Consider the following 10,720-nt stretch of genomic DNA (forward strand, 5'->3'; position numbering starts at 1 on the left):
TGGACCGGGTGCTGGCAGGTGGGACTAGATTGGGTTGGGGTATCTGGTCGGCATGGACAGGTTGGACCAAAGGGTCTGTCTCCATGCTGTACATCTCTATGACTCTATTTCCAGCATTTTGCTTTTATGTTCAAGCAATGCTGTTTCATCAGACCATAATAAATAGCAGTCCTTTGAGCCTGCTCAGTCATTCAGCAGGAGCATGGCTGATCTGACATTCCTCATGTACATTTTCCTGCCCTTGCCCTATAGCTCCTAATTGCCATACTGATCAAGAATATATCTATCTCAACCTTAAATATACACAAGGATTCTGCCCCCACAGTTCATTGTGTCAAGGAGTTCAAAAGGCTCACACTCTCTGAGAGAAGAAATTCCTACTCGTCTCAGTCTTAAATTTGCACCCCTTTATTTTCAGATGATGTCCTATGGTCACAGACTCTAGCATAAGGGGAAACATATTTTCAAACGTTTACCCTGTCAAGTTCATTAAGGATCCTGTGTTTTAGTGAGATCATCTCTCATTTTCTAAACTCCAGTGAATAGAGTTCCACCTTGCTCATAAGTCAATCCCTCCATACCAAGAATCATGCTGGTGAACCTTCTCTGGGAGAGTGCAGGATCATCATGTTCCAGTGAAGACAAAGGGTGGGACCATCAAATCCTATGAACTTTAGATATCAAGGAATATACCTGATTGGGTAAAGAGTAAAAGGGAATCTTATACCAGATACCAGGGGCTCAAAGCAGCAGAAGCATGGTGGCTGAGTGGCTAACTGCCTCACAATGCCAGGAATCCAGGATCATTTCCAGCCTTGTGCAACTGGCTGAGGGAAACTTGCACATTTCCCCTGTGTCTGCATGGGTTTCCTCCAGGTGCTCTGGTTTCCTCCCATAGTCTAAAGATGTGTGGATTAGGTGGATTGTCCATGCAAAATTGCCTATAGTGCCCAGGGATGTACAGGCTAAGCTGATTAACCATGGAAAGTATAGTAATGGGATGGAATGCTCTTAGAAGGGTCTGTGTGGACTCGATGGGCCCAATGGTCTGTTTCCCCTCTGTAGGGATTCTGTGATAATTACAGAATGTGCAAGGGTGCAGTGATTGGAACCTGATGGATCTTGTTTTCTATAAGATCCTTGATTGAGGTTGTTAACCTGGCTAATCAGGAAGTCCTGGCTGACCCCTTTGTCGAGAAGGGCACTGCTTGTCACCGGCCACTCTGGTGTTTCCTTTCTTCTGGGAGTATAAATAAAGATTTACGCACTTGTTGTTCTTCACTGTGTCCAACACCTGCACACAGACAAAAATAAATAAATAAATAGGAGTGTTGGAGGTTCTATTCACTCTGAGAGCTGGCTCTGAGGGATCCAGATTAGTGTCTCCATGTGTAAATAAAAAAATTAGCAGGGGATTGATTGAATCCAGGCTGGCTGGTCACATAGCCAGTGTGTTACTTTGAGGTCTTTGTTGAGGACCTGATTCATGAACTGGTTGATCTAAACAGCCAGTTTGTTACTGTTATTCCTTTTTGAGCACTGATTTCTGAGGTGGCTGATCTTCCCAATAAGTATATTACTGTTGTTCTGCGGTTGTCACCAGTGAACTCTTGTTTCACTGGTTGGGTTGTAGCCTTTATGTAACTCTTTGTTTTTTTGAGTAAGGACAATGCACAGAGGCTCAGTGGTTAGCACTGCTGCCTCACAGCACCAGGGTCCCAGGTTCAATTTCAGCCTCAGGTGACTGTGTGGGGTTTGCACATTCTCCCAGTGTCTGCGTGGGTTTCCTCTGGGTGCTCCCACAGGCCAAACATGTGCAGGCCAGGTGAATTGGCTGCCCATAGTGTTAGGTGCATTAGTCAGAGGGTAATGGGTCTGGGTGGGTTACTCTTCAGAGGGTCAGTGTGGACTGGCTGGGCGGAAGGGCCTGTTTCCACACTGAAGGGAATCTAATCTAATTTGATTTTGCGGCAGGGCTTAGCCTTTGCACTGTGTTTTGCATGTGTTTTCATTTTTAGTGTTTGGACTGAGCCTCTGAGTCAACTGCACCTTTCCAGATGAACTGTTCCTCTGTGAGTGGGCGTGGGCCTCTGAGATTGAACACCTATGTGTGTTGCTGTCTTCAGGCATGAACTCTGCCTTTTTGCTGGTTGGTTTTATCACCTGCACTGGGTCCTGTGTATCCTTGGGTCAGCATGCCTTTCTGTGAGCTGGAAGGTTCATAGGTCGACCCAAAAGCTATAACCCCAAGAGCCGGACGGTCAGTAGGTCATCCTGATGTCGGTCGCCCTGAGAGCCAGAAAGTGGATAGACCATCCTGAGTGCTGTCTTCCTGACGGAAGTGCAAGATGGGCTGTCCTAGACTGCTATAAAGTGTTTCAGGGCAGACCAGAAGCTGAGGGCTGGAAGGCATGTGGGCCATCCTGAGCACTGTTGTCCCAGAAATGTATAGGAATGGGCTATCCTAGAGATGGCTGGAAGGTGTGTTAGGATGGTCCACTGGCCAGATGGTGAATCAAGGTGGGTGAGAGCCAAATGTGCTAAGGACAGACTAAGAACCAGAAGGCGTGTAGCCTATCTTAAGTGCTGTTGCCCCAGCAAGGTACTGAGACAAGCTGTCCTCGAGATGGCCGAAGATGCGAAGGGGTGGTCTTGGAAGGTGGGTAGGCCGTCCTGATCACCATTGTCCCAGGGATGGGGCGGGATAGGCTGTCAAAGAGGTGGCCAGAAGGTGCATTGGGGCGGTCTGAGGGCCAATGGTGCATCGGTGTATGTGGGAGCTGGATGATGTGTAGGGGTGGACCAAGAACCAGAAAGCAGGTAGGCTGTCCCAAGGACTGGAAAGATGGTTGGCTTCCGAAGCACTGTTATCCTGGGAAGGTACCAGAACAAGCTGTCCTAGAGGTGGCCAGAAGGCGCAAAGAGTAAACCGAGAACCGGATTGTGTGTAGGGCAGACGAAGCAGCCGCAAGGTGGGTAAGCCATCCTAGTCGCCATCATCCCTGGGTAGTAATGAGACGAGCTGTGCTAGAGGTGGGTGGAAGTGTGTCAGGGCGGGCTGAGAGCCGGAAGGAGCATGGGGCGGGCCAAGAGCCAGAACTGGCATAGGGATAGGCCGAGAGCCGGAAGGGGCATAGGGTTGGCTGGCGTTGAGTGGCTAGGCCATTTGCTACTTTACCAGGGGTGTCTGTGTAACATACACAACAGTCTGATAATAATAACAGTGCATGTGTTTGTGTCTAATATTTCCTCTTTGGGAAGTTAAGGTGGGATTTGGGGTTTGTCCTCATTTCCCTGGTTATATGATGAATTGGTTATTTGGTGGGGTTTGGCTTTGCCACTTATTTCCCTGTAAATTGCTGTTTATTGTAAACTGCTGTTTATTGTTGACTTGATTGTTTATATTTTTGTACAGTTTAATACAAAAATATAAACAGGCTGATTTAGAATTTCCTGAGTTAAGGGGACTGATGCCAAGTGAGCTGCCACAGTCCATGTACTGTGCACAAATAAATAAAGCATGAGTTAGTGACAGGTTATCAACCTCTGTGCAGTTATTTCAGTGGTGATGGGAGAAAACAGCACGCGTCTGAAAAACATTCATTCACAACAGTCATCTTGGAATTGGAGTAAGCATTTCTGGCATCATGCCTTTGTTTAGAAAGCTTGACCCCTTTGATTCTGCTGTTGAAGACTGCTGCCCCCCCCCCCCACTCCAAAATGTCTGTCAAAAATACAATATTTTTTCTAAGCAAGTAACATTGGGCAGTTGAAAAACAACAAGTCATCCTTCTGACTGCTTGCAGATCTACAGCATTTTCAGTTATAAGGGGCTTAACTTTCCCAGAGGCACCAGAATCTATAAGTTCCGAAGAGTTGACAGAACCTCTAATTCTGAATCACTATCTGTTTTACTTGGCTATCACATAGAACAGGGGGAATCCATATTGGGATTTTTGACAAGGTTAAGAGGACTGACAGAAGCATGTGATTTTGGGTTAACCCTGAATGAGATGTTGAGACATTGTTTGGTATGTGAGGTTAATGACATAACCATGCAAAAGCACCTATTAGCTGAAGCCCAACCAGACTTCAAACAGGTTCTATAACTGGATTTCTCATTAGAAAAGTGGCAAATGGCAACTACAGAGCATCCGCATGAAAGTGAACACTCTCACCTGGCAAAGATTGAGATAAATTATTGAGTTACCGTCCAAAGGAAAATCGAAATGACCTTAAAGAGTTATCACTATCGCATGGGGAGATATGAGGAAATAAGCTGGGAAGTGTCACCCTAATTATGCACGATGTAGAGAAAGGAGATGCTGTTCTGATTAAGTAACATCCTTATTGGCAAAAACCTCTAAAGTTGGCACACGTTCAAAAGGAGATTGAAAGCATGCTCCAAGATCGCATAATTGAAGTAAATTATAGTGACAGGAGCTCACCCACCGTAATGGTGCCAAAACCAGATGGTACCAGACGGTTATATGTGGACTATCACAAAGTCAATGCAGTTACCAAGACAGATGCATATTCAATTCCATGTTTGGAAGACTATATTGAAAAAGTGACAAGCAACTTACTCAGAGGATACTGGCAGGTACCTTTGTTCGAAAGAGTGAAGATGATTTCAGCTTTCATAAGGCCGAATGGACTATCAATTCAAAGTCATGCCATTTGGTATGAAAAATGTGCCAGCCACATTTCAGAGACTAACCAGTAAGGTTATTTCCAGATTACCCAATTGTGTCACATATATAGATAACGAGGTGATTTTTAGTCACACGTGGAAGGAACACTTGCAATGTTTATCAGAATTGTTTGATTGACTTCAGGAGGCAAGCTTAGTGATAAATCATGCTAAAAGTGAATTTGCCAAAGCCCAAGTCACCTTCCTGGGCAGGTAATGGAGAAATCTAATTGGGACCTAAATCTTTAAAGGCGAGTTGATTAGAGCTCAGGGCTAGTATTTTCCTGTCAAAATAAAGGATAAGGATAGCATGACTTGGGAGACTTGGATGACAAGAGATATTGAAAGTTTAGTCAAAAAGAAAAGGGAAATATACATTTGGTTTAAGAAACTGAAATCAGATAAGACCCTTGGCAAACAACAAAAGCAGAATAATTAACAAATTTGGAGGTCTAAAGGAGCAGGTAGGATTAAGGAAAACCCAAAGGCATTTTATAAATATATTAGGACAAAGAGGATGGATATGGAAAGGGTAGGATTATTCAAGGACAAAGGGAGCCAGGGGAAATTCGGTGAGGTCTTTGCATCAATATTCACCAAGGAGAAGGAAATGGATGATAGTAAGATTCGGGAGGGGTCATCAAGTCATAGATACTTACAGCATGGAGATAGGCTCTTTGGTCCAAACTGGTTCATGCCAACCAAAATGTCCATCCACGCTAACCCCATTTCCCTGCACTTTGCCCATTTCCTTCTAAACCTTTTTTTATCCATATATTTGTCCAAATATCTTTTTAATGCTGTTAATGTACCTGCCTCAACCATTTCTGCTGACAGCTCATGCGTACCACTCTCTGTGTAAAACAAAAATTGCACCTCAGGTTCCCTTTTAATAATTCCACTCTAAGCTTAAACTGGTGCCTGATAGTTCTCGAATGCTCAACCCTCAGAAAAAAAGGTGGAGGAGTTGAGGAATTGAGGAAACTCCTTCCAGTTTAATAACATCCTTTCTATAGCAAGGTGACCAAAACTGAACACAATACACCAAGTGCAGTTTCACCAATGTCCTGTACAACTGCAACATAACTTCCCAACTTCTATACTATGCCCTGACTGATGAAGACCAGTGTGCCAAAAGCCTTCTTCACTGTCACTATGATTCCACTTTCAGAGAACCATGCACCTGTACTCCTAGGTCTCTCTGTTCTACTACATTCCTTAAGGCCCTAGCATTCACCATGAACCTCCTACCTTGATTTGACTTTCCAAAATGCAAGACTTCACACTTATCTATATGAAACTCCATTTCCCATTTCTCTGTCCACTTCCCCAACTGATCAAGGTCCTGCTGCAATTTCCTCATTGTTGGCGATACTGCCTATTTTAGTGTCATCTGCAAATTTACTAATCATGTATTGTACATTCACATCCAAATCAGTGATATAAAATAGCACCAATCCCTGAGGCACTCCATTCATTACAGGCCTCCAGTCCAACAACCATCCTTCACTACTACCCTCTGCTTCCTACCATCAAATCAATTGTGTATCCAAATTGTCAACTCTCCCTGGATTCCATGCGATCTAACCTTCAAGAGCAGTTTACCACGTGGAACCTTGTCAAAGACCTTATTGAAATCCATATAGACTACATCTACTGCTCTTCCTTCATCAACCTTCCTGGTCATTTCATCAAAGAACTGTAACAAATTTGTGAGGTACTATCTCCCACTCACAAAGCTCTGCTGACTATTTATTATCAAACCCTGTCTTTCCAAATCTTATCTCAGAATCTTCTCAAGAAACCAACCTACAACAGATGTTAAGCTTACTGGGGGTCTGTTGTTCCCAGGTTTTTCTTTTCAGCCCTTCCTGAATAAGGGCAAATATTAACTAGCCTCCAGTCTTCTGGGACATCACCCATGCTAACAATGTTGCAAATATATCAGCCAGGGCCCAGTATTTCTTCTCCAACCTCTTGCAGTTTTCTTGGATCTATCTGGTTAGGACAAAGAGATTTATCTACCTTCATTCATTGTAATACATCCAGCACCTCATCTATTGTGAAATGTATGTTGATATTCTGCGAAACGCCAATGCCCTAGAAGGAGGAGGAGGAATTGGGTGTCTTGTAAAACTTTTCAACATTGCCCCGGGATTTAATGGAAGCTATCCCAAGCTACTGAAAGGGGAAAGGAAGGAAACTGCTGGAGCTTTGGCAGAGATCTTTGTCGCCTTGTTAGCCACAGGTGAGGTCCCAGAAGTTTAACCAATGTTGTTACTTTGTTAAAGCAGGGAAACAGAGATAATACAGGAAATTACAAGCTGGTGAACCATACTTCATAGGGAAATTATTGAAGATTTTAAGGGACAGGATTTTCTCGCATTTGGAAAAGAATGGATTTAATAGGAAGAGTTGGCATGGCAATGTTTGGAGTGTTTTGAGGAAGTGACAAAGATGATTTCTGACAGTAGGGCAGTGGATGGTGGATACAGGGACTTCACTATTACATTTGATGAGATAGGTCATGGTAGGCAGATCCATAAGATTAAGTCACAGGGGATCAACACTGAGTTAGTAAGTTGGATACAAAGTTAGCTTGGCCATCGAGACAGAGAATATTTGTGGAAGGATTTTTTTTGGCTGGAGGTTTGTGACCAGTGGTGTTCCATAAAAATCAGTGCTGGGACCTCTGCTGTTTGTCATTTATATAAATTATTTGCTTGGAAATAAATATGGTCTGATTAGTCAGTTTGCAGAAGACACAAATCATTGGAGTTGTGGATAGTGAGGAAGGTATTCAAAGGATTTGGCAGCATATAGACAAATTAGAAAGTTGGGTGGAGTTTAACGCACATAAGTTTGAGGTGATGCATTTTGGGATGGTAAATATAAGGAGAATGTATATTAGCTAGTTTTGAGAAGATTTGTAGCCACTCTCCCCTACATCAAAGACATCTCAGAAATGACTACCAGACTACTCAGACCCCTTGGCATCATGGTAGCCCACAAACCCACCAACACACTGAAACAGCAGCTAATGAACTTGAAAGACCCTATACAGAAAATGAGCAAAACTAACGTCATTTACAAAATATCATGCAAGGACCGTAACAGACACTACATTAGACCAACAGGCAGAAAACTAGCCACCAGGATACAGGAGAAAAGGAACAGGAAGTGACTTCACCACAGGAAATAACATTACCAAGCCAAAGAAACCCAAACATATAAATAGAAAGCAGAAACTTTCAGCATTACTTCGCCTGAGGCCCACTAAAGATGTTACCCAGTAGGGTCACGAAATGTCTGGAAATGAACCTTACAGCTCAGCGAGCAAACCTACATCCATTGACCAATGTAATTTGCCACCATCACCTTAATAATTACAGTATAGTGATCACTGCCCCCACATGGGCTGCCACTGTTAAGATCAATTTGGTCCAACTCGTCCGACCCTCTCTCACTAGTATCCTTACATACGGATGAGGAAGGACACCACTTTGACTGGGACAATACATCCATCTGAGGACAAGCCAAACAAAGACATGCATGAGAATTCCTAGAAGCATGGCATTCCAACCAGAACTCTATCAACAAACACATCGAGTTAGACCCCATCTACCACCTCCTGAGAAAAGGATCAGGAAGTGACTTCACCACAGGAAATAACATCACCAAAGGAAGTAACATCACCAACTCAAACATATAAATAGAAAGCAGGAAGTTTCAGCATTGTTTTGCATAAAGTCCACTGAAGATGTTACCTAGTAAGGTCATGAAATGTCTGGAAATGAACCTTTCAGCTCAGCAAGCAAACCTACATCTCAAAGGAATGTATATAGTAAATGGACAAAATGTTAAAAGCTTTATTACAGAGAGATCTTGGGGTGCAAGAATATAGCTCCCTGAAAGTGGCAACATAAGTCGTGATAGAAAAGGCATATGGCACGCTGTTAAAAAAATCACACAACACCTTTGTCCACCCCAGTTCAACACCAGCTCCTCCAAATTGTGACATACCAGACTTCATCTCTTGGGGCTTTGAGTATAAAAGTTAGCAAGTCACGTTGCAGCTGTACATAAGTTTAGTTCAGAGACATTTGGAGTATTATGTGCAGTTTGTTTGCCACACTACAAGAAAGACATTGGTAAAAACAAGGACTGCAGATGCTGGAAACCAGAGTCTAGATTAGAGTGGTGCGGAAAAAAACACAGCATCCAAGGAGCAGGAAAATTGACATTTTGGGCAAAAGCCGTTCATCGGGAATAGATGAAGGGCTTTTGCCCGAAACATCGATTTTCCTGCTCCTCGGATGCTGCCTGACCTGCTGTGTTTTTCCAACACCACTCTACAAGAAAGACATGGAGGCTTTGGAGAGGATGCTACAAGGAGAAGTTGAAAAAACATGGATTGTTTCCACTGGAGGTGGAGAGGCAACCTCATAAAAACATATGAAAGAATGAGAGAAATAGATGGAGTGGATGAGTCTTTCTCCTAAGGTGGAAATGACAAATACTAGAGGATATGGTTTGAGGTGAGAGGGGTAATGTTTAAAAGAGGTATGTGAAGCAAATATTTTTACACAGTCGTAGGTGACTGGAACATGCTTCCAAGGGATGTAGTAGAAGCAGATATTTAAGAGGTAGTGAGACAGAGCATGTTCAGTCAGGTGCAATTAGTTAAGAATGACTTAATGGTTGGCAAAGATATGGTTTCCTAAAGGGCCTTTTCCTGTGTTGTGCTATTTGATGTTCTGTGTGTGATACAAAATTTGGTCATGAAACTTGAAAGAATTATAAACTGTGAGGAGGACAGAGTGGAACACCAAAACAACAATGACTTTGGTGGCGTGGTTTGGTGGAGTAGGCGGATAGGTGACAGATGGGGTTAAATACAGATGACAGGAGGATATAAACTGGCTTGTCAGATGAGCTGATCAATAGCAAATGGAGTACAATCTGGATAAGTGTGAGGTGATGCACTTGGGCAGGACAACAAGGCAAGGGAATACATGATGTTTGTGGGAAGCATGTCCACTGGTCCCTTTAAGGTGGTGGATAGTTAGGTAAATATGGAATATAGGATACTTGACTTCATTAACTGAGACACAGAATTTAAGAGCAGAAAGATTCTGTGTATAAAACATTAGTTAGATGGCAGCTGGAGTATTAAGTGCAGTTCTGGAATCCCCCTTAAAGGAGAAAAATGATTACATTGTAAAGGATGCAGAGGGAATTTACCAGGATGTTGCCTGGGCTGGAGAGTTTTAGTGATGAAGAGAAATCGGATATACCGGGATTGTTTTCCTTGAAGCAAAGGAGTCTGAAAGGATATGATAGAGATGTTAAAATTATGAGTGGCACAGATAGGGTAGGCAGGAAGAAACCTTTCCCCTTGCTATTAGGATCAATGACCAGGGGTTGGAAGGTTAAGGTAAGGGGCAGTAAAGAGTAAACTTGCATATTATCTACAAGATGCACTACAGAAATTTGCTAAATAACATGAGACAGCACCTTGCAAACCTATGACCATTTTCGTCTGAAAGGATAAGGGCAAGGTAACAAATTAGTGGAAATAAGTTCCCACCTCCAAGTCACTCACCACCTTGAAATGAAAATATACAACTGTCGCTGGATCAAAATCATGGAATTCCCTCCTTAATAGCATTTTAGGTCTATCTACTGCACATGGACTGCAGCAGGTCATGAAGGAGACTCACCACCACCTTCTCAAGGATAACTAAGAATGAGCAATAATTGCCAGCCGGAGAGTGACGTCCACATCCCACAAGTGAACTAAAAAAGTTGGAAACATAAGAGGACCGAAATATGAGTTATAACGTCAAAGGTTTGATTGTATTTTATTTTTCGCTGTCGTAGTAATATCCCCGAAAACAAACGTCTTCTCCAAAATTGATATATTGAACTCTACTTCAATGGCGGTATGAGGGTCCCGTAGTCCTTTGCGCACGGGGATGTGTTCCATCAACTGGCAGGAAGTGGTGCATGCGCGCCGACAATACG

The sequence above is a fragment of the Chiloscyllium plagiosum genome, chromosome 36 (genome assembly GCF_004010195.1).
Source record: "Chiloscyllium plagiosum isolate BGI_BamShark_2017 chromosome 36, ASM401019v2, whole genome shotgun sequence".
In the NCBI taxonomy this organism is placed as follows: Eukaryota; Metazoa; Chordata; class Chondrichthyes; order Orectolobiformes; family Hemiscylliidae; genus Chiloscyllium; species Chiloscyllium plagiosum.